This window comes from Canis aureus, chromosome 2 (assembly GCF_053574225.1).
Source record: "Canis aureus isolate CA01 chromosome 2, VMU_Caureus_v.1.0, whole genome shotgun sequence".
NCBI lineage: Eukaryota > Metazoa > Chordata > Mammalia > Carnivora > Canidae > Canis > Canis aureus.
In genome coordinates, this window is record NC_135612.1 from 33,391,265 (window position 1) to 33,415,452 (window position 24,188).

At 36.7% G+C, this 24,188-nt stretch overlaps 1 protein-coding gene and 1 pseudogene across 1 annotated transcript in view; one reads left to right on the plus strand and one right to left on the minus strand.

The window, feature by feature from the left end:
• Positions 1–24,188, plus strand: part of OCA2 (OCA2 melanosomal transmembrane protein) — a 435,982-nt gene that overhangs the window by 378,592 nt on the left and 33,202 nt on the right. The gene's annotated exons all lie outside the window — the stretch shown is intronic.
• LOC144290438 (X-ray repair cross-complementing protein 6 pseudogene) lies at positions 915–3,013 on the minus strand (annotated as a pseudogene).

Here is a 24,188-nt window from a genome sequence, read left to right on the forward strand (position 1 = left end):
TATATAAGTCTTTAATTTGATATAACTTTTGTATATGGTATGAAGGGTCCAAATTCGTTCCTTTGCAATTGGATGTCTAGTTTTCTAAGCACCATTTGTTGAAGAGACTATCCTTTCCCCATTATGTAGCCTTTGGACCATTTCCAAAGATCATTTGATCAGAGGCTTATTTTTGGGCTCTTTAATCTTTAGTCTATTCATTGGTCTATATGTCTGTCTTTATGCCAATGCCAACATTGTTTTGATTAATTACTGTGGCTTTGTAGTATGTCTTAAAATCAAGATGTGTTAGTCCTTTTTCTTTTCTTTCTCAAAATTATTTTGGCTCTGAGATTCCATATGAATTTCAGGGTATTTTTTCCTATTTTTAAAAAAATGCCATTAGGCTTTTTTTTTTTTTTATAATTTTTTTTTAAAGTCTTTTTTTTTTAAATTTTTTTTCATTTATTTATGATAGTCACACAGAGAGAGAGAGAGAGAGGCAGAGACATAGGCAGAGGGAGAAGCAGGCTCCATGCACCGGGAGCCTGACGTGGGATTCGATCCCGGGTCTCCAGGATCGCGCCCTGGGCCAAAGGCAGGCGCTAAACTGCTGTGCCACCCAGGGATCCCGCCATTAGGCTTTTGATAGAGATTGCATTGAATTTGTAGATCACTTTTGGTAGTCTGGACATTTTCACAACATTAATTGTAGCCCAGGAACACCAGATTTCTTTCCACTTATTTGTATCTTCTTTATTTCCACATTATTTTGTAGTTTTCTGTGTACAAATCTTTCACCTTCTTGGATAAGTATATTTCTGAGTATTTTATTATCTTCTGATGCTATTGTAAGTGAAATTGGGGAATTGATTTCATAATTTCCTTTCCTGATTGCTCATTATTAGTGTATAGAAATGCAAGTGATTTTTTTTTTATATACTACAAAGTTAGGGATCTTTATTCAGACAGTAAAGCACAGCAAAGTGGGAGGGCTATGCTGTCTCCATGGCAACAGAAAGTCTCCACTAAATGTAAGGCCCATAAATATAAGGCCCTTGGCTTTTATCAGGCAGACTCTTCCTGGTTCAGGAGAAACGTATTTTAACTTGATGAGAACAAAACTAGGCAGCCTGGCTATAGTGCAGAAGGGTGGCTGGCTGTTTGGTCAGTTCTTCTGGAAGTGTTTAGTGAGTATGTCCAGCAGCTCCTGCTTCTTCAACCCGCCCTTCAGCCCATACAACCTGCAGGCTTCCTTCAGTATGGGCACAGTGAGCTTACCCAGCGTGCCCTTGTTGACATGGGCCCTCAGCTCCTCTTCAGATAACTCCATCTTGGGCCTTTTGCTTCCAAGACCTTCATCATCTTGTTTCTGCTTGGGAGCTTTTCCTTCAGGACTGTAATCTGGTGGGTAGACAAGCTCCTTAAACTCATTCACCAGGGAGCCCAGTCTTTTATCTATTGCTTCAATCTTAGGCAGTGTCAGATCCTCCACCTGCTCGGGGTCCGTCAAATCCAAAGCCAACACCTCCAGGTTCCTGAAATGTTGCTGCAGCACTGGGTTCTCAAAGCTGTCACTTCTGTAATTGAATCAGAGCTTCTGAACAATAGCCTTCATCTTGTCTATCTGCTCTGGGTTCGCCATGACTTTTTCAGTAAAGGGCACCTTGCGTTTATAGTCAGCATAGGGTAAGAAGACAAGCTGAAAGCCTGGGGGTGTCACATGAATTTTCTGGTCATCCAGCTCCTCTTCTTATGGCAACAAGGCCACAAAATAAGGAGGGATGTTCTGACGGGGTGTGTGGGGGGGATGTATCTGCACACTGCCATGACCTTCTCCAGACACTTGGTGAGCAGAGCAATAAACAGGGTTGAACTCCCATTCACCAAGGACTCTTCAGGGTACACGAACAGGGAGGGCCTCAGGTAATGGTGCTTCTTCAGCATTATCAAGGGCTTGAAACTGTTGAGAATCAAACATCGTTCATCAAAGAGTTTCAGCTCTTCTGTTTCCTCTTTCTCTAGTACAATCTGATGATTCCCATAGTTCTGAGACCTCTTGGTATCGCTAGGCAGAAGCAAACTGCCCGTATTTACATTAAATGTCCGTGTTTTGGATTTCACTGGTTCATTGGTCTCCTGGTAAAGCCTCACTGGAGGAGGTCTGACAGCCTTCTGGACCATATTATAAATGCTGACAGTGAGTGCAGTATCTTTGCTGAGCTTAAGCTTCAACCTGCAGAGAACACGCTTCCAGGTCTCCTTGGCATGAACCTTCCTCAACAGGTCTTCTAGCTTGCTCAGTTCATCAAAGTGAACCCCTAGGTCCTTATCCTCTGCTATGCTGATGATATCTCAGTAGAATAAGGATATGTCAAAGCCCCCACATTTCTTCAAGTGCATCAAATCCAAGAAGATACCTGTGTCATGGAGATCCCCAGCTTTGATCCTTGCCCTGCTAGCTTTGGCACTGTCATTGCCATGAGGGTCATCTTCATTGGTGAACATCATGATCCTCTTACGGCTCATCTTGACCTGGACATCGCTAAAGAGGTTGGCACAGACACAGCACTTCACTTAGTGAGTAGTCAGATCCATGGCCAATTCGGTCTTGGAAATGTTCCCCCCCCCCCCCCTTAAACTGGTCAAGCTCAAGCACTCGTTTAGCACCTGGATTATCCATCTCCTGTAAGACGTAAATATTTTTGAAATTCACTGAATTTCTATCCTTCTCAGTACCATGGAACACCACTGCCAAGAGATCTTGATTACTGCTTATGATCTTATTGGTATACACACTCTGGGTACACTGGATGCTTATGTCAAAAGGAGTCAGTTCAACTTCACCCTGAAATTCAAACATGGCCCTAGAACCATCAACCAAAAAAAATCAAACTATCTCTTCCTAAATATGTATATCCTCCACTGGCTTCAAGGCCCTCTTCTTGCTCTTCTTCTTCATTGCCCTCGCTTTTGTAATAAGACTCCCAGCCTGACATATTGTTTATTGCTCACTGAGGCACAAGGAAGAGATCAATTTCTGCAAGTGACTTTTGCATGTGGATTTTGTATCCTGCAACTTTCCTGAATTCATTTATTAATTCTAACAGGTGTGTGTGTGTGTGTGTGTGTGTATGTGTGTGTGTAAGTGTAGACTTGTAGACTTTTGAGTTCTTTATGTATACGATTATGTCATCATGATAATCATGACATCATCCTGAACAGAGATAATTTTACTTCTTGCTTTCCAACTTAGATGCCTTTTATTCCTTTTCTTGCATAATTACTTTGTCTAGGAGGACTTCTAGTACTATGTTGAATACAAGTGCTTAAAGAAAGGATCTTTGTTTGATTCCTGATCTTAAAGGGAAAGTCTTTAGTTTTTCAGCATTGATTATGATGTTATCTGTGGACTTCTTATATATGGCCATTATTATGCTGAGGTAATTTTCTTCTTAATCAGTTGAAAATCCTTATCATGAAAGAGTATTGAATTTTGTCAAATGCTTTTTCTGCATCAGCTGAGATGATAGTGTTTTTTCCCCTTTATTCTGTTAATGTAGTATATTACATTGATTATAATGCAATTTTTGTATACTAAACAATCCTTACATTCCAGGAATAAATCCCATTAGTTATGGTGTAAAATGCTATTACTATGTTGCTGAATTTGGTTTGCTAGCATTTTATGGAGAATTTTTGTATCAATATTTACCAGGGCTAATTGGTCTCCTGTTTTCTTTTCTTGTAATATTTTCATTTGATTTTGGTATCAGGTTAATTCTGGGCCTCCCAAAGTTGGATTGGTAATGTTCCCTCTTCATTTTTTTTTTTTGGATGAGTTGACCAGTATTGATGTTAATTCTTCCTTAAATGTTCAGTAAAATTCTCCAGCAAAACCATCAGGCCAAGGGCTTTGTTGGGAGGTTTTTGATTAATGATTCAATCTACTTTCTAGTGATAGATCTCTTCAATTTTTGTCTTCATTATTTAGTCTTTAGATTGTATATTTATATAAATTTAATTAGTTTTCCTAGGTTATCTAATTTGTTGGTTTATAAGTATCTTTGGTAGTTTCTTATCCTTTTAATTATTGTAGGATCGATTTTAATGTGTCGTCTTTCATTTCTGATCTTTAAAATTTGAATCTTCTCTCTTTTTAATCTTACTTTTTGATATATTCTTTTATTGGACTTCAATTTACCAATATATAGTATAACACTCAGTGCTCATCCAATCAAGCACCCTCCTCACTACCCATCACCCAGTTACTCCAACCCCCACCCAAATCCCCTTTTGCAACCTTTTGTTCATTTCCCAGAGTTAGGAGTCTCTCATGGTTTGTCTCTAATTTTTCCCAATCAGCTCCCCTCCTTTCCCTTAAAATCCCTTTAACTATTTCTTATATTCCCCGTATGAATGAAACCATATAATGTATGTCCTTCTCTGATTGACTTACTTCACTCAGCATAATACCCTCCAGTTCCATCCACGTTGAAGCAAATGATGTGTATTCATCATTTCTAATGGCTGAGGAATATTCCATTGTATATGTATGGTATATATATATATATATATATATATATATCATATCTTCTTTATTCATTTATCTTTTGATGGACACCGAGACTCCTTCCACAGTTTGGCTATTGTGGACATTGCAGTTATAAACATTGGGGTGCAAGTGTCTCGGTTCTTCACTGCATCTGTATCTTTGGGTTAAATCCCCAGTAGTGCAATTTCTGGGTTGTAGGGCAGTATTTTTAACTCTTTGAGGAACCTCCACACAGTTTTCCAGAGTGGCTGTACCAGTTCACATTCCTACCAACAGTGCAAGAGGGTTCCCCTTCCTCCACATCCTCTCCAACATTTGTTATTTCCTGTCTTGTGAATTTTCCCCATTCTCACTGGTGTGAGGTGGTATCTCATTATGGTTTTGATTTGTATTTCCCTGATGGCAAGGGATGTGGAGCATTTTCTCATGTACTTATTGACCATGTGTATGTCTTCCTCAGTGAAATTTCTGCTCATGTCTTTTGCCCATTTCAGGATTGGATTGTTTGGTTCTTTGCTGTTGAGTTTAATAAGTTCTTTATAGATCTTGGATACTAGCCATTTATCTGATAGGTCATTTGCAAATGTCTTCTCCCATTCTGTAGGTTGCCTTTTAGTTTGGTTGACTGTTTCTTTTGCTGTGCAGAAACTTTTTACCTTGATGAAGTCCCAATAATTCATTTTTGCTTTTGTTTCCCTTGCCTTCATAGATGTATCTTGCAAGAAGTTGCTGTGGCCAGGTTCAAAAAGGGTGTTGCCTGTGTTCTCCTCTAGGATTTTGATGGATTCTTGTCTCACATTTAGATCTTTCACCCATTATGAGTTTATCTTTGTGTCTGGTGTAAGAGAATGGTCCTGTTTCATTCTTCTGCACGTGGCTGTCCAATTTTCCCAGCACCATTTATTGAAGAAACTGTCCTTTCTCCAGTGGATAGTCTTTCCTCCTTTATCGAATATTAGTTGACCATAAAGTTAAGGGTCCACTTCTGGATTCTCTATTCTGTTATATTGATCTATGTGTCTGTTTTTGTGCCAGTACCACACTGTCTTGATGAACACAGATTTGTAGTACAACTTGAAATCTGGCATTGTGATGCCCCCAGCTATGGTTTTCTTTTTTAAAATTCCCCTGGCTATTCAGGGTCTTTTCTGATTTCACACAAATCTTAAGATGATTTGTTCCAACTCTCTAAAGAAAGTCCATGCTATTTTGATAGGGATTGCATTAAACGTGTAAATTGCCCTGGGTAACATTGACATTTTCAAAATATTAAATCTGCCAATCCTTGAGCATGGAATATTTTTCCATCTCTTTGTTTCTTCCTCATTTCTTTCAGAAGTGTTCTATAGTTTTTAGGGTGTAGACCCTTTACCTCTTTGGTTAGCTTTATTCCTAAGTATCTTATGCTTTTGGGTGCAATTGTAAATGGGATTGACTCCTTAATTTCTCTTTCTTCAGTTTCATTGTTAAGTGTTTAGAAATGCCACTGATTTCTGGGCATTGATTTTGTGTCCTGCCACACTGCCGAATTGCTGTATGAGTTCTAGCAATCTTGGTGTGGAGTCTTTTGGGTTTTCTATGTATCATGTCATCTGTGAAGAGGGAGAGTTTGACTTCATGTTTGTAATTTGAATGCCTTTTATTTCTTTTTGTTGTCTGATTGCTGAGGCTGGGACTTCCAGTACTATGTTGAATAGCAGTGGTGAGAGTAGACTTCCCTGTCATGTTTCTGTTCTTAGGGGAAAGGCTCTCAGTTTTTCCCCATTGAAAATGGAACTGTGGACTGATCTATTTTTAATCTTAGTTGAGCTAAGGGTTGTCAGTTCTGTTGATCTTGTAAAAAGTTTGCTCTTAGTTTTATTGATTTTTTTCTGTTGTTTTTCTCCTTATTTCATTTGTTTGTGATTTAATTTTATTATTTTCTTCTTTCTGCTATTTATGTTTGTTCTTCTTTTTTCTAGTTCCATGAGGTGTAAAATCTATTTGTTAATTTAAGATCTTTGTTCTATTTTAATGTACTTTAAACTGCCTTCTTAGTGCTTTTATTGCATCCCATAAGTTTTGGTATATTGCATTTTCATTTTCATTGTTTCAACACATTTTCTTTTTTGTGTGTGTAGCCAGCCACATTTTTAAAAATTGTAGTATAATTAATATACAGTGTTATGTTAGCTTCAGATGTACAACATACTGATTCAGCAATTCTATACACTTCTCTGCTCATCAAGATAAGTATACTCTTGATCCTTTTATCTATTTTACCCTTCCTCCCACCCATATTCCCTCTGGCAACTATCTGTTCTATTTAAGAGTCTGTTTATTCTTTTATCTCTTTTTTCTTTGTATGTTTTGTTTCTTAAATTCCACATGAGTGAAATCATATATTTGTCTTTCTCCGACTGACTTACTTCACTTAATGTTATATACATTCCAGTTCCATCCATGTTGTTGCAAATGGCAAGATTTCATTCTTTATTATGGCTGAATAATATTCCATTGTATATATGTACCAACTCTTCTTTATCCATTTATCTATGGATAGCCATATCTTGGCTATTATAAATAATGTAGCAATAAACATAGGGGTGCATATGTCTTTTTGAATTAGTGTTTTCATTTTTGGGGGGTGAACACCCAGTAGTGGAATTACTGGATCATATGGTATTTCTATTTTTAATTATTTGAGGAGCCTCCATACTATTTTCTACAGTGACTACACCAGTTTGCATTCCAACCAACAGTGAACAAGGGTTAATTTTTCACCACATATTAGCAAACACTTATTTCTTCTGTTTTTTATTTTAGCCATTCTGACAAGTGTAAGGTATATATCATTGTTGTTTTAATTTGCATTTCTCTAATCATTTGTGATGTTGAGCATCTTTTCATATGTCTGTTGGCCATCTGAATGTTTTCTTTGGAATAATGTCTATTCAGGTCCTCTGCCCATTTTTTAACAAATGATGCTGGGAAAACTGGATAGTAACATGCAACACTGGGCCACTTTCTTATGCCACACACAAAAATAAACCCTAAGTGAATTAAAGATGTAATATGAGATCTGAAATTATAAAACTTCTAGAAGAAAACATAGGCAGTAATTTCTTTGACATTAAGTATAGAAATATTTTTCTAGATATGTCTGCTCAGGCAAGGGAAACAAATGCAAAATTACTCTATTGGGGGCACCTGGATGACTCAGTGATTAAGCGTCTGCCTTTGGCTCAGGTCCTGATCTTGGGGTCGTGGGATAGAGTCCCTCATCATGCTCCCTTCAGGGAACCTGCTTCTCACTCTGCCTGTTTCTGCCTCTCTTTGTGTGTCTCGAATGAATGAGTGAATGAATGAATGAATGAATGAATAAAATCTTTTTAAAAAATTACTCTGTTTTAACTACATCAAAATCAAGCTGAGTGGGAGAAGATACTTGCAAATATATTTGCTGAGGGGTGAATATAGAGAATATATAAAGAACTTACATAATTCAACACCAAAAAATAAATAATTTGATTTAAAAGTATCAGTGCATTTTCTAATTTTCCCTGTTATTTCTTTTTTGACCTGTTGGTTGTTCAAGAATATGTTGTTAATTTTCATATGCTTATGTATTTCTGTGCTATTGATATTTCATTTCATTCTATTGTAGTCAGAAAAAATCTTTGATATTATCCAATGTCTTCTTAAATTTTTAAGACTTGTGACCTAACATGTGATCTCTCCTAGAGAATGTTCCATGTCACTTGAGAATGATGTCTATTCTCCTTTTATTGGGCAAAGTGTTCTGCATATATATATTAGGTACAATTGGTCAGTAGTGTTAAGTCCTCTCTTTCCTTATTGCTCTTCTGTGTGGTTGATCTATTACTGAAAATGAGATATTGAAATATCCTATCATTATGATGTTACTTTTATTTCTCCCTTTAATTTTGTCAATGTTTACTTCATATATTAGGGTGCTCTGCTGTTAAGTGCATATATAATTGTCACATTTTCTTGGCTAATTTATCTTATAGCATTTTACAGTGTTATTTGTTTTGACAGTTTTTCAGCCTAAAATATTTTTAAAATTGAAGTGAAATAAAAGTTAACCATTTTAAAGTATACAATTGAGCAGCTTTAAGTACATTCATGATATTGTACAAGCATTAACTCTAATTCCAAAATATTTTCGTCATCCCAAAATAAAACTTCATTCTCTTCAAGCATCTGTTCCCCATTTCCCTATTCTCCGAGCCTCTGGCAATCACTAATTTACATTGTCTCTATAGATTTAGGATTTAGGATTCTAGACATTTCCTATGAACAGAATCATACAACATGTGACCTCTTATGTCTGACTTCTTTCACTTAGTGTAATGTTTTTGAGGTGCATCCACATTATACCATATATCAGTACCTCACTTCTTTTTTATGACAGATATTCCACTGTATGTATGTACACAGTTTGTTTATTCATTCATCTATCTATGGACCCTTGTTTCTATAATTTTACTATTGTGAATAATGCTGCTGTAAATATTAGTGTACAAGTATCTGTTCAAGTCTGTGCTTTCAGTTCTTTTGGGTATATGCTCAGAAGTAGAATTACTGGATCATTTGGTAATTCTATATTTAGTTTTTGAAGATCTGCCATTGTTATCTATAGTGGCTGTACAATATTACATTCTCCCTAGTAGCATACAAGGGTCCCAATTTCTCTATATTCTCTCTAATACTACATCTTTTTTTTAAATATAAGAGAATATACATAATGAGTGTGAAGTGGTATCTCGTTGTTTTGATTTGCACTTCTCTAATAATGAGTCATGTTGAATATCTTTACATATGTTTATTGGCCATTTGTATGTATTCTGGGACCAAATGTTCATTCAAGTCCTTTGCTCGTATTGTATTAGAGGTGTTCATCTTTTCTTCGTTAAGCTGTAGGAATTTTTTATATATTTTGGTTATTAATCTCTTATGAGATATATGACTTACAGATATTTTTTCCAATCCACAGGTTGCCTTTCACTCTATTCATTGTGCCATTTGATGCACAGACATTTTAAATTTTGAAGAAGTCTTATTTATTTTTTTCTTTGTTGCCTATGCTTTCGGTGTCATATCTAAGAAACTATTGCCAAGTCCAGTTACTCCCAATGTTTTGTTTTGTTTTTTTCTAATTGGCTTATATTTTTAGATCATATATTTAGGCCTTTATTCCACTTTTGGTTAATTTTTAGTATATGTAAGGTATTCTTCTGCATGAGAATATCCAGTTTATTCAACATCATGTTGTTGAAAGATTTGTCTTTTCCCACTCAATGGTCTTCATGCCTTTGCTGAAATCATTTGACCATATATGTAAGGGTTTATTTCTGGGTTCTGTTTCTTTATATACTTTGTGATCTGAAAATTGAATATGTGAGAAGACAGCCACCTCTCCCAGTGTTTGTTGACTGACTCCATGCCGGGATAAACCTTCACTAATCAGTCTGACTTGAAGGCTTACTGTCTTCTAAGGCCATTCTGGGCATGCATCACCCCCTGGTTCTGTGTGTATGCTTTTTAAAAATTCTCCCCAACAGAAGGCCACTTTTAAATGCTTCGACTCCCTTGGAGTCTCACCTTTGCTTTTTCTTGGGTCCTAAGCTGTTCAGTTGTATTCCTCTATCAGTAATCTCTTACCCCATGTGTCTTAGAGTCTGTAGTCCCTTGTGGCTTTTAGGAGTTAAATTGCTATTTCCTGCCATTTTCCCTAGCTTGAGACCTGAGCTGTGCCACTTTTAACAATTTGAATTTCAAGGTAGGTTTCATGGAGACCAATCCCTCAGGTAACTCCTAGACATGTTGCAAGTTTCATCCTCTCTACTCTCTCAGATTCATGGAAGGGATCTCCCAAATATATGACACCAGGGAGGCTGTGGAGCAAGTGTGAGTAAAAACACCATAACATTATTTACTGGTTTGAATGTGGCTTTTCCTTGATTGGTTGTTTGCTTTGTTGCCGTAGATCTTTGGCTGACTTCCAAAACTCCTATAAAGTTATTTTGCTTAGGTTTTAGTTCTTTATTCAGTGTTTCTGTGGGAGAACAAGGGCCCATAGCTTCCTAGTGCACCATTTTGCTCTACTTCATTCTTTGTTTAATGGTAGAGAGTGACATTCTATTGTATAGATATACCAAATTTTTATTTATCTATTCATGCACTGATGGACATTTTTGTTGCTCCTGCCTTCTTGCTATTATGAATAGTGATACTGTGATCATGTGTGAATATACATGGGATTTGTTTGAATACCTGTTTTTTGTGTATTAATTCTTTTGTGTACATTCCTAGTTGTGGAATTTCTGATCTCCCTTATTTTTGAAATATATTTTTTGCTTGCTATAAAAGTTTATGTGAACATGTTTTTCTTTCCAGTACTCTAAAAATGCCTCCCATCACCTTTGTGTTTGCATAGTCTGGCAAGAATTCTGCCATAATTTTTGTTTTGTTTTGTTTTTCAGTATATTATGTGGTTGTTTTGTCTGGCTACCTTAAAATATTTCTCTGTTTTTGGTTTTCAGCAGTTTGAATATAATACACGTAAGGTTTGATTTTGGTTGGTTTGTTTTTTAGCATTTATCCAGCACAGTGTTTTCCATGCTCTTTAGATTTATGGTTTGGTATTATTAGTTTGAGATTCTTGGATACTATTGTTTTCTGCCCCATTCTCTTCCCCCGCCCCTACTTCTAGGATTCTAGTTATATACATTAGAAGACTTGTCCTCTAATACTTGGATGCTGGTTATTATTTTCTTTTTTCTCTTCATGTTTCAGTGTGGGTAATTTTTATTTGTTCAGTCTTCAAATTCACTAATTATTTTCTCAGATTTGTCAAGTCTGCTGGTGATCCTGTCAAAGCATTTGCATTGGATTCTTTCTCATAATTTCTATCTCTCCTCTCAAATTACCCATTGATATTGTATGTTCACATTTTCCATTAGACTCCTTATCATGTTAATCTCAGTTATCTAAAATTTCTAATCTGAAAATGTCATGCCTGAGTCTGGCTTCATTAATTGCATCATCTCTTGAGAATGTGTTAGTTTTAGTATAGCTTATTCATATGCTTCAAATTTTTTTGTTGAAAGGTGGATGAAAGAAACTAAGGCAAATATTCATTTATGCTGGAAATGAATACACCTTTTCTGCTGTTAGGCCTTTTGTGTAAGTATTTGATTTGATCTAGTCACTACTTGGCTTGGTGTATATCTTCTTGTTGCTTGATCATCTTCAGGCCCCATAATCCCCAATCCTCTAGTATTATCTTGTGTGTAAGGAGAATTTGATTTGTCAAAGTTTTTTCAATGTCTTTTCCATCCTCATTTTTAGGTCTTTCCTGTAAACTGAGCTACAGAGAATCTCTCTCCATGGTCTTAATGTACAATACTATTATTCGTAACTCAACACTTATTCACCAGGTAGGAGTATGGTGGGGGTCTTCTTTGTTATTTGCATTAAGCTTTTATTCCTCAAGTAGACATTATGTCTCTGAGACTTAACTGTGTGCCCTTTTAGATTCCTTCCCCTCCCAAGCTGTGCTTCTCAGTCCATTCACTGTTCTTGCCTCACCTCCTAGGTTTATGGCTTTATGTCTGTTCCTTTCCCCTGGTTGAAATGAATTTTCCTTGGTGCCATAGGAGTAGGGTATTGGTTTCATTTTGCCCAGCAGTTGTAGGCTTTGGTCACTGAGGAGATCATGGAGAAAGATCTGGGCCAGGTTTCATTCCTTCCTGCAGGAAGTGCTGATGTCTCTGCTAGGTCAGCACCACAAGGGGTGTTTTCTCAGGACTTGGCCCGTCTTCTTCTGTGAGCACCGGTTGAGGTCCATGGTGAAGAAGCTGCAAGTGAGTATAAAATCCTCTTCAGTCTGAAGTCCCCAATATTTCTATATCTTATTGTTATTTCACATTCTGCTTTTGCCAATTTGTTGAAAGATGTTGACTGAGTTGTTTGTAGTAGTGGCTGGCCTGTGTCTGCAAGTGATCACACTCCATCTCTCCTTGCATGTGCATACCTTTCCTTATGCTTCAGGTTGTTAGCTGCTCCAACATCTCAGCTCTATGGAGGTTTGAGAAGTTTTGATTTCAGCTTGTCTGGATCTTTTTTGCTACAAGATTGGGAATGATGCTCTTTTTGCTTTCTTCTAACTGGAAGTCTTTTTTTATTTTATTTTATTTATTTATTCATGAGAGATACAGAGAGAGAGAGAGAGAGAAGCAGATACACATGCAGGGAGCCCGATCTGGGACTCGATCCCAGGACTCCAGGATCACGCCCCGGGCTGAAGGCAGGTGCTAAATCACTGAGCCACCCAGGGTTTCCCCTAAATGGAAGTCTTGGCATGGAAATTTAACTTTCCAGGATTGGAGTCACTTTGATATATTCATTAAAACAAAGTATACAGTATGGGGAAACACATTCCAAAAAATGACTAAATCCTCTCTTTATAACATTCCAGTAATTCATCTTCACATATATTTTCCAGAATGACTTTCACTTTTGGGTCCTGTTTTCATACTGTGCTTCTCACCTAGAATGCTCACCCATATTCTCCCAGAACACCAGTAACAGCTCATTGTTTAAAGTCCAGTTTGAAAAACACCTTCTTAATAAAATATTCATAGCTCATCACAGCAGAGTTTATTTTCTAACTGGCTGCATTTAAGGCATGATTATTAATGCCTCATACTACCCAGAACACTGTGTACATTTTTCTATAATCCCATAGACCTAGCCTAGGCCCTAGCATAATAAAACTCTAAGTGATTTAATGAAAAAGGCTCAGTCAGAACCAGTTAAGAATAATTTTACACATTGCATTGTGTTATTGTAGTTGTTTATGGATCCGTCTTCTTTATAAATCTATGAGATACTGAAGGAAAAATTTGTCTTATTTACAGCCCCTTATGGGGATAGTAGGCTTTCAATGTATGCTATTAAATGGACAGATAAAAACCTTCAAAAATGGGTAGTCAGTGGCATTTTCAAGGGACATAATGAGAAAAGGGACTGAGGAAGGATGTTGAATTAGGTGCCATGAAGACTACCAGGTCAACCATTTCCCAGTCCCAATTCTGCTAAGCATGACTCTTCAACACAGTGTCTGCAAATCAATTTGTGGGAGGTTTTCTTTGCATATTATGTGGAATAGCTGGCTACCAGTACAACAAGAAAAGATGTGTAAAGAATTGATTATTTTTAGAAATGTCAACTTCTATGTGAGTTGATATTTTACTGTGGTTTTCAATTCTAACAACAAAATATAAAAGTTCTGGTATGTCCCTGATAACTGAATTTGTGATAGATTGCTTCTCAACTTGCATTAGAAAATAACCTTAGAGATGTTCTATTGGATACTTTGCACACATATTTTCTTCTTTTGACAGCTGTATTCTGTTACAGAAGCATATACTCAAGAAGATCATACTATCTTTTTTTTCTTCCATTTCATCTCATTGAAATTGCCCCACCAGTCTCAGTTCCAGATACAGACTTTCCAACTATGGCCCTAACTCACTCTCCTCAAGTGAGGAATGTAGACTCACTTGAGCATAGCCAACCTCAAGGGAGTGGTATTTTTGCCTGAAGTCTGTGGAAGGTGGCTCATCTCTGCAGACAAAGCATCATTTCCTAACTAGATATGAATTGACAAGACTTAGAGGCAAGGGTTAAATGGCCATAAAATAGGTTACTTGGAAAGCTGGGGGTAAGGGAATGGCAAATGTTGGAGTTGGGGCCTGTTGGAAATAATTCAGCTTTAATTTAAATATAAATGTTCTTTTTTTAAAAAGATTTATTTATTTATTCATGAGAGACACAGCGAGAGAGAGAGACAGAGAGGCAGAGAGGCAGAGAGACAGAGACAGACAGAGACACAGGTAGAGGGAGAAACAGATTCCCCGCAGGGAGCCCAATGTGGGACTCAATCCTGGATCCCAGGATCATGCACTGAGCCGAAGGCAGATAGATGTTCAACCACTGAGCCACGCCAGCTCAGTTTTGGACATTATATATATGAAAATTTTATGGAGTATCTTGATATTAAAAAGGATAGGAGAGAGATAGAAATACTGAATAAGAGAAAGAATTGGGTACAATTCTCAATTCTTTGTCAAAATAGAATGTAAGTCACAATGGAGCAGAGACTTTTGTTTCCCCCCTCCTGAAAATGTATCTCTAGTACATGGAATAGTGTTGAGCATATTACATAAATGCTCAAAAACATGTATTAAAATAATCAACTATAGAAAATCCCTTTATTACTCAGGCTTTAGTTTCTTCATGTGTACAATGAAGTTTTAAACAAGATCACCTCCAAAGTTATTTTTTAACTTTGCAATTCTAGAAATTTATTATAATTTAACATCCAATAACTTATTTTTAAGGTTTTAAAAATTGTCTTATTCTCTGATATGATATACAAGAAAAGATGAAACAGTTATTAAAGATGGTAAAGTACACAAAATAAATAGATTTGAAGATCATAGGCTAGATCTCCTCACATTTGAAGATATCAGGAAATCAATACTAAGTAATGGCAAAATGGAAGTAAAAAAGTATTGTAATCTTTGAGTGACAAAATGGTAGTGAAGCCAACTCTCTAAAGAGGGTACTCTATATATGTGGTACAAGGACAGTCTGCGTTAAATATCTGAGGTAGAAAAGAGAATATGAAGGGGGCTTGATATGTGCTGAGGGAAATATTTCCATATTGCTACAGGGAATAGAAATGGGACCTATGAGTACAAGGGGGATTTTTGACTCAATGAAGGGGAGGACTTTTAACAAACAGAGCTCACAATGGAATATTTTACAAGGCAGCTAACTCTTGACTTCTGTACATGTAAGTTTGAGATTTGAGCACTGATGAAATGATGGAGATGTGTTTGATGGACACAATCTGGTATTTCTTGAGTGAAATTTCTGAGAGGAGACACTTATCTTAAAATGGTGTAGAGAAGATACTTTGATGTAATGTCAGAATAATTCTAAATTAGACCAGAGCTTAAGCCCTTTTCCTCATGCTTTTGTACAAAGACACATATATGAATCATGGCCTCTTGGTCTTTTTTTTTTGGTAACTAAAGTGGCTAAAAGTAGGTTTTGGCTCTTGATATTTCTCTGATTCTTGGTCCTAGAACTTTATTTCTCCCGATTTCTCTTTAAAGGATATCCTGCAGAGCACTCCTTGCTTGAAATAACTCAAGAAAAAAGGATTTCCAGGCCAAATTGTTTTGGAAACAGTGAATAATACATCCAATCCTTGGAAAACCACAGTCCACATTGGGTTATTAGATTTCAAGGAGCTCTATAGTTAATTACTTCAGAGACCTATGCTATTTTTTAGCCAGTGTTTATCAAAATGTATTTGGCCTTGGAATTTCATTTTGAATAACATCTGGAGACATGCAAATGAGCCCATGTTGGAAACAGGATAGTCAGGCATGGTACCTCTCTCTGGGAATCTTATAGCTGCAGCACAGGGAGCTTTTACAGGTTGTATGGAGAGTATATGCTATTCTGATGGGCAACTGAGCTCCCTTGCAGCAAGCCAGAGCCCACTATCCAAAACAGGATGCTTAGGTGGCCAATTGTGGCTGGAGATGAGGGGAAGAACAGTAGTAACCTCTGGGCACAGCCCATCATCCAAGACTGGCTTGGGCTTGAACACCAGGAAGCAGGAAGTGGCTTGGCAGAAAGGATTGCAGAGGCCACAGTTCACCTTCCCCTACTTTTCAGGGAATGGAGAGTGTGGCCATTTTGATACAGTACTTCCTTGAATACAATTAGGGTGGACAGCGCAGTCAGAAACAATTTTAAATCCCTTTAAGATAAGGACTCTGCTGGGGTACTGGGGTGGCTCAATGGTTGAGCATCTGCCTTCAGCTCAGGGCATGATCCCAGGGTCCTGGGATTGAGTCCCATATTACCTCCTGACAGGGAGCCTGCTTCTCCCTCTGCTTATGTCTCTGCATGTCTCTCATGAATAAATAAATAAAATTTTAAAAAAAAGATAAAGACTCTACTTTCAGCCTTAATCCTGTCACTTTTGACACTTTAAATGTTGAAGGAAACCCCCAGAGCTTTAGTGTCTAAGAGTTCTAGATGATTTCTGTCTCACTTTCTGTTGCTGCAAATGTAGTTGAGCCTCAGTATTTTCTTCTGTAAGGTAGGGATGATGATATTTAATAATATCCAGGTTGTTGTAAAAATTAAATAAAAGAAACATAAAAAGCTTATAGAACAATGGGATATAATACTTAAATGAAATTTCTGCATGTTTTCTTTCCTTTCTCTTCCTGCAAGGAACCAATTTATAGCTTTCTATTAACACAGAAATTCCTGAATTCCCTTTCCCTGCACTCTGACCTCAGTCTCTGTGACTGGCTTTTCCTGGATAGGAACTGGCTCTCCCTTCAGAGTTGCTCTAGCTTTCCTCTTCCCCAGTATTTGTTTGCTGCTGTGTGGCAGGGTGTCTTGATGAGAACGCTGGGAAATTTCCAGCAGATTTTCTCCTCTAATGTCATACCGTGACTTCTGATGTGACATCTTTTTTTTTTCTTATATGACATACAATTTTAAAAAGATATAAGCTGAACATTATAATTCTAAAAATAGATCCCCCAGACTCTCCTTTTGTGCAGGGTGCTATAGAAAAGATGTACATGGTGACTATTTTTTTTTTAAGATTTCATTTATTTGAGAGAGAAAGAGAGCCAGCACAAGCAGGGGGGAAAAAGCAGAGGGAGAGGGAGAAGCAGACTCCCCACTGAGCAGGGATCCCTAAGTAGGGATCCCGAAGCAGTGCTCTATCCCAGGACCTTCAGAGAATGACCTGAGCTGAAGGCAAACAACTTAACCAACTGAGCCACCAAGGTGCCCTGTAGTGACTGACTTAATATCATATCAGCCCCAAACCTCTCAGGATATCTTGCAAAAACAAAGCCTCTCACATGAGTTTTTCCTACTTTTCCCCTATTCTTTCTATGGTTATGTTCTTTTGATATATACATGTTAATTCAGAACACAGAAAAATGTACTGCCCGGAAAGATCTCTACTGAATACAGAAAAGCCATTGTAAAACTAGAAAGAAAAGCCATTTGGATTTTAAAATGCCTAGTGGACTTAAGTGGTTTCAGATTCAGGAAAAGGTTGATGCTACAAGCTGACAGTAACTGATGACATTATGTATCCCCAGTGCCACTGTAAGCTTGGTATGCCTGAATTTGAAAAGAGAGGGAGAGAGAGAGAGAGAGAGAGAGAGAGAGAGAGAAGAAGAAGAAGGAGAAGGAGAAGGAGAAGGAGAAGGAGAAGGAGAAGGAGAAGGAGAAGGAGAAGGAGAAGAAGAAAGAAGAAGAAGAAGAAGAAAAAGAAAGAAAGAAAGAGAAAAAAGAAAAAAAAGAAGAAAAAGAAAGAAAAAGAAAGAAGGAAATCTGTGGGGCATCTGGGAAGCTCAGTTGGTTGTCTGACTCTTGATTTCAGCTCAGGTCATGATCTGAGGGTTGTGAGATTGAGCCCTTTGTTGAGGTCCATGGTGGGCATAGAGCCAGCTTGGCATTCGCTCTCTTCCTCCACCCCTCCCCATCCCCACTTTCACATGCATGTCTCTCTTAAAAAAAATAATAATAGCAATAAATTAAGTCTGAATTCCTAAAACAAGGTCACCTTAATAGATTAATTGTGCTTAAAGATTTTCCTCACTGGATATTCTACATTGAAAAGCCACTTAAAAACATTATTTTATTGAAATACAATTGACATATAACATTATATTAGTTTCAGATGTACAACATAATGATATGATACATATAGGGTGAAATGGTCACAATAGTAAGTATACTTAACATCTGTCACCACACATAGTTACAAATTCTTGTGATGAGAACTTTTAAGATTCATTCTATTAGCAACATTCAAATATACAATAGAGTATTTTAACTATGGCAACCATACTTTACATCATATCTCATGACTCATATGTTTTATAACTGGAAGTTTGTATGTTTTGACCTCTTTAATTCATTTTGCCCACTGCCACCCCTAGCAAATACCAATCTGTTCTATGTATCTATGAGTTGGATTTTTTTTGAGAGTCCACATGTGAGATTACAGTTTGATCATATGATCAAATATCACATTTGTCTTTTTCTGACCTATTTTACTTAGCATAATGTCCTCATGACCCATGTTGTCACAAATGGCAAGATAGTATTCTTTTTTAATTACTGAGTAATATTCCATTGTGAATGTATACACACACACACACACACACACACACACACATTTTCTTTATCCAATCATCTGTGGATGGACATGAGTTGTTTTCATATCTTGGCTATTGAAATAAAGCATGTTCATTGCAATGAACATGGAGGTGCATATATCTCCTCAAGTTAGTGTTTTCATTTTTTTGGATAAACACCCAGGACTGAAATTTCTGGATTGAATGGTAATTCTATTTATGTTTTTTTTTGGGGGGGGAACTTCCATACTGTTTTCCATAGTGATTGTACCATCTTACATTCCCATCAATGGTGTATAATAGTTTCTTTTTCTCCACATCCTTAATCTCTTATCTTTTTTATAATAGCCATTCTGATAGGTAGGAGGTTTGTAGTTTGATTTAAATTTCCCTAATAATTAATGATGATAATCACCTTTTACGTATATGTCGGCCATCTGTATGTCTTATTTGGGAAAGTGTCTATTCACATCCTTTACCTTTATTAGTTTTTTTTTTACTTTGAGTTGTATAAATTTTTAATAGTTTTTATATTAACCCCTTATCAGATATATTCTTTGCAAATATTTCTTTCCCATTTGGTAGGTTGCTTTTTCATTGTGTTGATGGTTTTCTTTGCTGTGCAGAAACTTCTTAGTTTGATATAGTTTCACTTGTTCTTTTTTGCTTTTGTTGTCAAGTCCACAAAGTCATCCCAAGGCTGCTGTCAAGGAACTTATTGTCTGTTTTCCTCTAGAAGTTTTGTGGTTCTTATGTTCAAGCCTTTGATCCATTTTGTTTTGTTTGTTTTTTTAAAGATTTATTTATTTATGATAGACAGAGAGAGAGAGAGAGAGAGAGAGAGAGGCAGAGACACAGGAGGAGGGAGAAGCAGGCTCCATGCCGGGAGCCCCACATGGGACTCGATCCCGGGACTCCAGGATCGCGCCCTGGGCCAAAGGCAGGCGCTAAACCACTGAGCCACCCAGGGATTCCCACCTTTGATCCATTTTGAATTGATTTGTGCATGTTGTAATAAAATGGCCAAATTTCATTCTTTTGTGTGTGCTGTCCAGTTTTCCAACTGGGCTTCAACTATTTGTTGAGAGACTGTCTTCTCCCCACTGTATATTCTTGTTTCATTGGTGGTAAACTAATTGGCAACATACACATGGGTTTATTTCTTGACTGTTTATGCTGTTCCATTGATCTATGTGTCTGTTTTTATGCCAATACTGTTTTGATTACTATCACTTTATAATATAATTTGATCAGGAAGTGTGATTACTACAGCTTTGTCCTTCTTTCTCAAGATTCCTTTTGCTTATTTGGGGTCTTTGTGATTGCATACAAATTTTAGGATTGTTAACTCTATTTCTGTGAAAAATGACATTGGAATTTTGATAGAGATTGTATTGAATCTGTAGATTGCTTTGGGAATATGGATATTTTAATAACATTAGCTCTTCTAAACCATGAGCACTGGCTATCCTTCCTCTTACTTGTGTTTTTTTAAATTTCTTTTATTACTGTCTTAGTTTTCAGTGTGCAGGTCTTTCATCTCCATGGTTAAATTTATTCCTAAGCATTTATTCCTTTTGATCTGAATGTAAATGGGACATGTATTGAATCATTTTCTTCTAGCCATTTTTCTAGACATTTTCTTTATTTCTCTTTCTGATTGTTATTAGTGTATAGAAATGCAACAGATTTTTATATATTGATTTTTGTAACCTGAAAGTTTACTGAATTAACTTATTCTAACATTTTTTTTTGTGGAGTCTTTAGGGTTTTCTGTACATAATATTATGTAACCTACAAATAGTGACAGCTTTATTTTTTTCCTTTTCAATTTGGATGTCTTTTACTTCTACTTGCCTAATTGCTCTGGCTGGGACTTCAGTACTATGTTAAATAAAAGGGGGGGATCCTGTTCTTATTTCTGATATTAGAGGAAAGGTTTTCAGTTTTTCACCTTTGAGGATCATGTCTGTGGGCTTGTCATATATGATATGTATTATGTTGAAGTATGTTGCCTCTATACCCACTTGATTGAGAGGAGATTTTTTTTTTAATTACAGATCAATGTCAAGTTTTTTCAAATGCTTTTTCTGAATCTATTGAGATGATCCTATGATTTTTATCCTTTATTTGTTAATGTGATGTAGCACTAATGTGCTAATAGATGTTGAGCTATCCTTGCATCCCTGGACTAAATCCCACTTGGTCATAGTGTATGATCCTTTTAATGTATTGTTAAATTCAGTTTGCTAATATTTTGTTGAAGATTTTTACATCTATATTCATCAAGAATATTAGCTATAGCACTCTCCACTGAAGCCATCTGGTCTTGGGTTTTTGTTTTTTTGGGAAATTTTGATTACTGTTTCATTCTCCTTACCCATTACTAGTCTGTTCTGATTTTCTATTTTTTTCATGATTCGGTCTTGGTAGGCTATATGTTTCTGGAAATGTATCCATTTCTTCTGTTGTCTAGTTTGTGACATATAATTGTTCTTACTAGTCTCTTATGAGCCTTTATATTTTGAGTCTTCTGGTTTTTTTCTTAGAAGCCTAGCTAAAGCTTTGTCAGTTTCTTTTAATTTTTTTTTTTCAAAACATATCTTCCAGGGATGCCTGGGTGGCTCAGTCATTGAGTGTCTGCCTTCGACTCAGGATGTGATCCTGGGTCTGGGGATCAAGTCCCACATCGGGCTTCCTGTAGGGAACTCTGCTGCCTCTCTCTGTGTGTCTCTCATGAATAAAGATTTAAAAATCTTTCAGTTTCATTGATCTTTTCTATTGTTTTTCTGGTCTCTATTTCATGTATTTCTCTTCTGATCTTTATTTCCTTCTTCCTGCTAACTCCGAGTTTAATTTTTTCTTCTTTTTCTAGCATCTTTTTTTTTTTTTTTTTCAAGTAAGCTTTACTCCCAATGTGGAGCTTGAACTTACATCCCGGAGGTCAGGAGTTGCATGCTCTATGGCCTGAAACAGCCAGGCACCCCTTCTTTTTTGAGTATCTTGAGGTATATTTTCTTGTTAGATTGATCCCTTTATCATTAAGAAATGCCTTTCTTTGTCTCTATGTAGTCTTTGTCTTCAAGTTGACTTTGTTTGATATGAGCATAGCTATCCCAGCTTTCTTGTGGTTTTGATTTGATTTTCCATTCCTCCATCTTTATTTATTCTATGTGTGTCCTTACATTGGAAGTGAGTCTTTTGTAGGCAGAATATAGAAAGATCTTAGTTTTTGGTCCATTCAGCTACTCTGTCTTTTAATTGGAGATTTTGGTTCATTTACACTTCAACAGTAATTATTGATAGGTATGTACTTATGGCCAATTTTACTTCCTCTCCGGACGTTTTGTAATTCCATTGTTCCTTTCTTCTTTTCTAGCTGTTTTCTTTTGTGATTTGATTATTTTCTCAAGTGATATGCTTAGATCCCCTTCCTTTACCTTCTGTGTACTTGCTATAGTTTTTTTTTTTGCTTTGTGACTGCCATAAAGCTTACATTAAACAACCTATAACAGCCGATTTTAAGTTGATAACAACTTAAGTTTGAACGCATTCTAAAGTTCTACAGTGTTACTACCCTCAGCCATGTTTTATGCTTTTGATGTCACAATTTACATCTTTTTATTAGGTATATCCATTAAGAAGGTATTTGTAGTTGCAATTATTTTTACTGCTTTGTCTTAACCTTCATACTAGCTGGATAAGGGATTAACCCACAACCTTTACATTATATTATTCTGATTTTTACTATATACTTACCTTTACCAGTGAGATTTATACTTTCATGTGTTTTTCTGTTACAAATCAGTAACATTTCATTACAGTTTTCATTACAGCTTGAAGAAATCCCTTTCACATTTCTTTTTAAGACTGACCTAGCTTGTGTTTACCTGGAAAACTCTTTTTTTTTTTAAAGATTTTATTTATCTACTCATGAAAGACACACACAGAGAGGCAGAGACACAGGCAGAGGGAGAAGCAGGCTTAATACGGGGAGCCTGATATGGGACTTTATCCCAGGACACTGGGATCACAACCCAAGCCAAAGCCATATGCTCAACTACTGAGCCTCCCAGGTGCCCTGGAAAACTCTTTATATATTCTTCAGTTATGAAGGACAATTTTGCTGGATGGAGTATACTTGGTTGGAGGTGTTTTGTTGTTGTTGTTGTTTTGTTTTTTTAGTGCTTTTGTGCCACTGCGTTCTGGCCTGCAAGGTTTATGCTGAAAATATGCTTATAGTCTTATGGTGGTTTTCTTATATGTAACAAGTCGTTTTTCCCTTGCTGCTTTTAAGATAATGTCCTTGTCTTTAACTTTTGACACTCTATATTGTTTCTTGGTATGATTCTCTTTGAGTGCATCTTATCTGGTACTTTTTGGATCTAGATATCTGTTTCCTTCCCCAGGACAGGGAATTTTCAGCCATTATTTCTTCAAATAAGTTTTCTACCCCTTTCTCTCTCCCCCTTCTGGGTGCCTTGTAATGTGAATGTTGGTCTACTAGATGTTTTCTCATGAGTTTTTAAAGCTATCTTCATTTTTTTCATTCTTTTCTCTTTTTCAATTCTGATTGTGTGAGTTCCATTGCCTTGTTTTCAAGTTTACTTATCCTTTCTTCTGCTCCATCTAGTTTGTTCTTATCATATTTTTCAGTGCAATTATTTTATTCTTCAGCTCTGTGACTTCTACTTAGTACTTTCTTTCCTTTTCTACTTCTGTTAGAATTCCCACTTTGTTCATCCATTCTTCTCTCAAGTTCAGTGAGTAACTTTATGATTCATTATTTTTGAACACTTTATTGGGTAAGTAATTTACCTCCATTTCAGTAACTTTGAAAAGCCAATTTAATAGGCCTCAAAATAATGGGAATGTGTTTTATCATAGGCTTCTTAAAGAGAGCTTATCTGCATTCATCATTCCAGATTCTTCCTCTCTGAGAAAGAGTGACAAAGATCACTGTGTGTTTTCCAGTTAGGACTGACTACCTCTTTCCATGCTTAGGAATAACCCTTGCTCACATTTTGATTCTGGTGCTCCAGCTCTTCCATGCATTTCATATATGAAATATTTTCAGGGTGTTAAGGGGATTCTTTTGCTTCTCTAGATTCTTCCTTGATTCCAAAGCTTAGTAAAGTTGGGAAAAAGGACCACGCTTTTTGAAGAGGGTGCTATAGCTATCTGCACATGACTTTGCATGTGAAGGCCAAGAACCTTGGCCAATTAGGTATGTGGAAAAAAGCTTGGCACAGGCACATGATGGAGAATCCATGAATGAGGCTTCCTTGGAAGAGAGATGAAAGGCTGGCATGGTGGGGACAAGGGCTTTCCTGGGGATTGCACACCCTTCTTGCCACACATGCATGTGGGTCTGCTCCCTACTG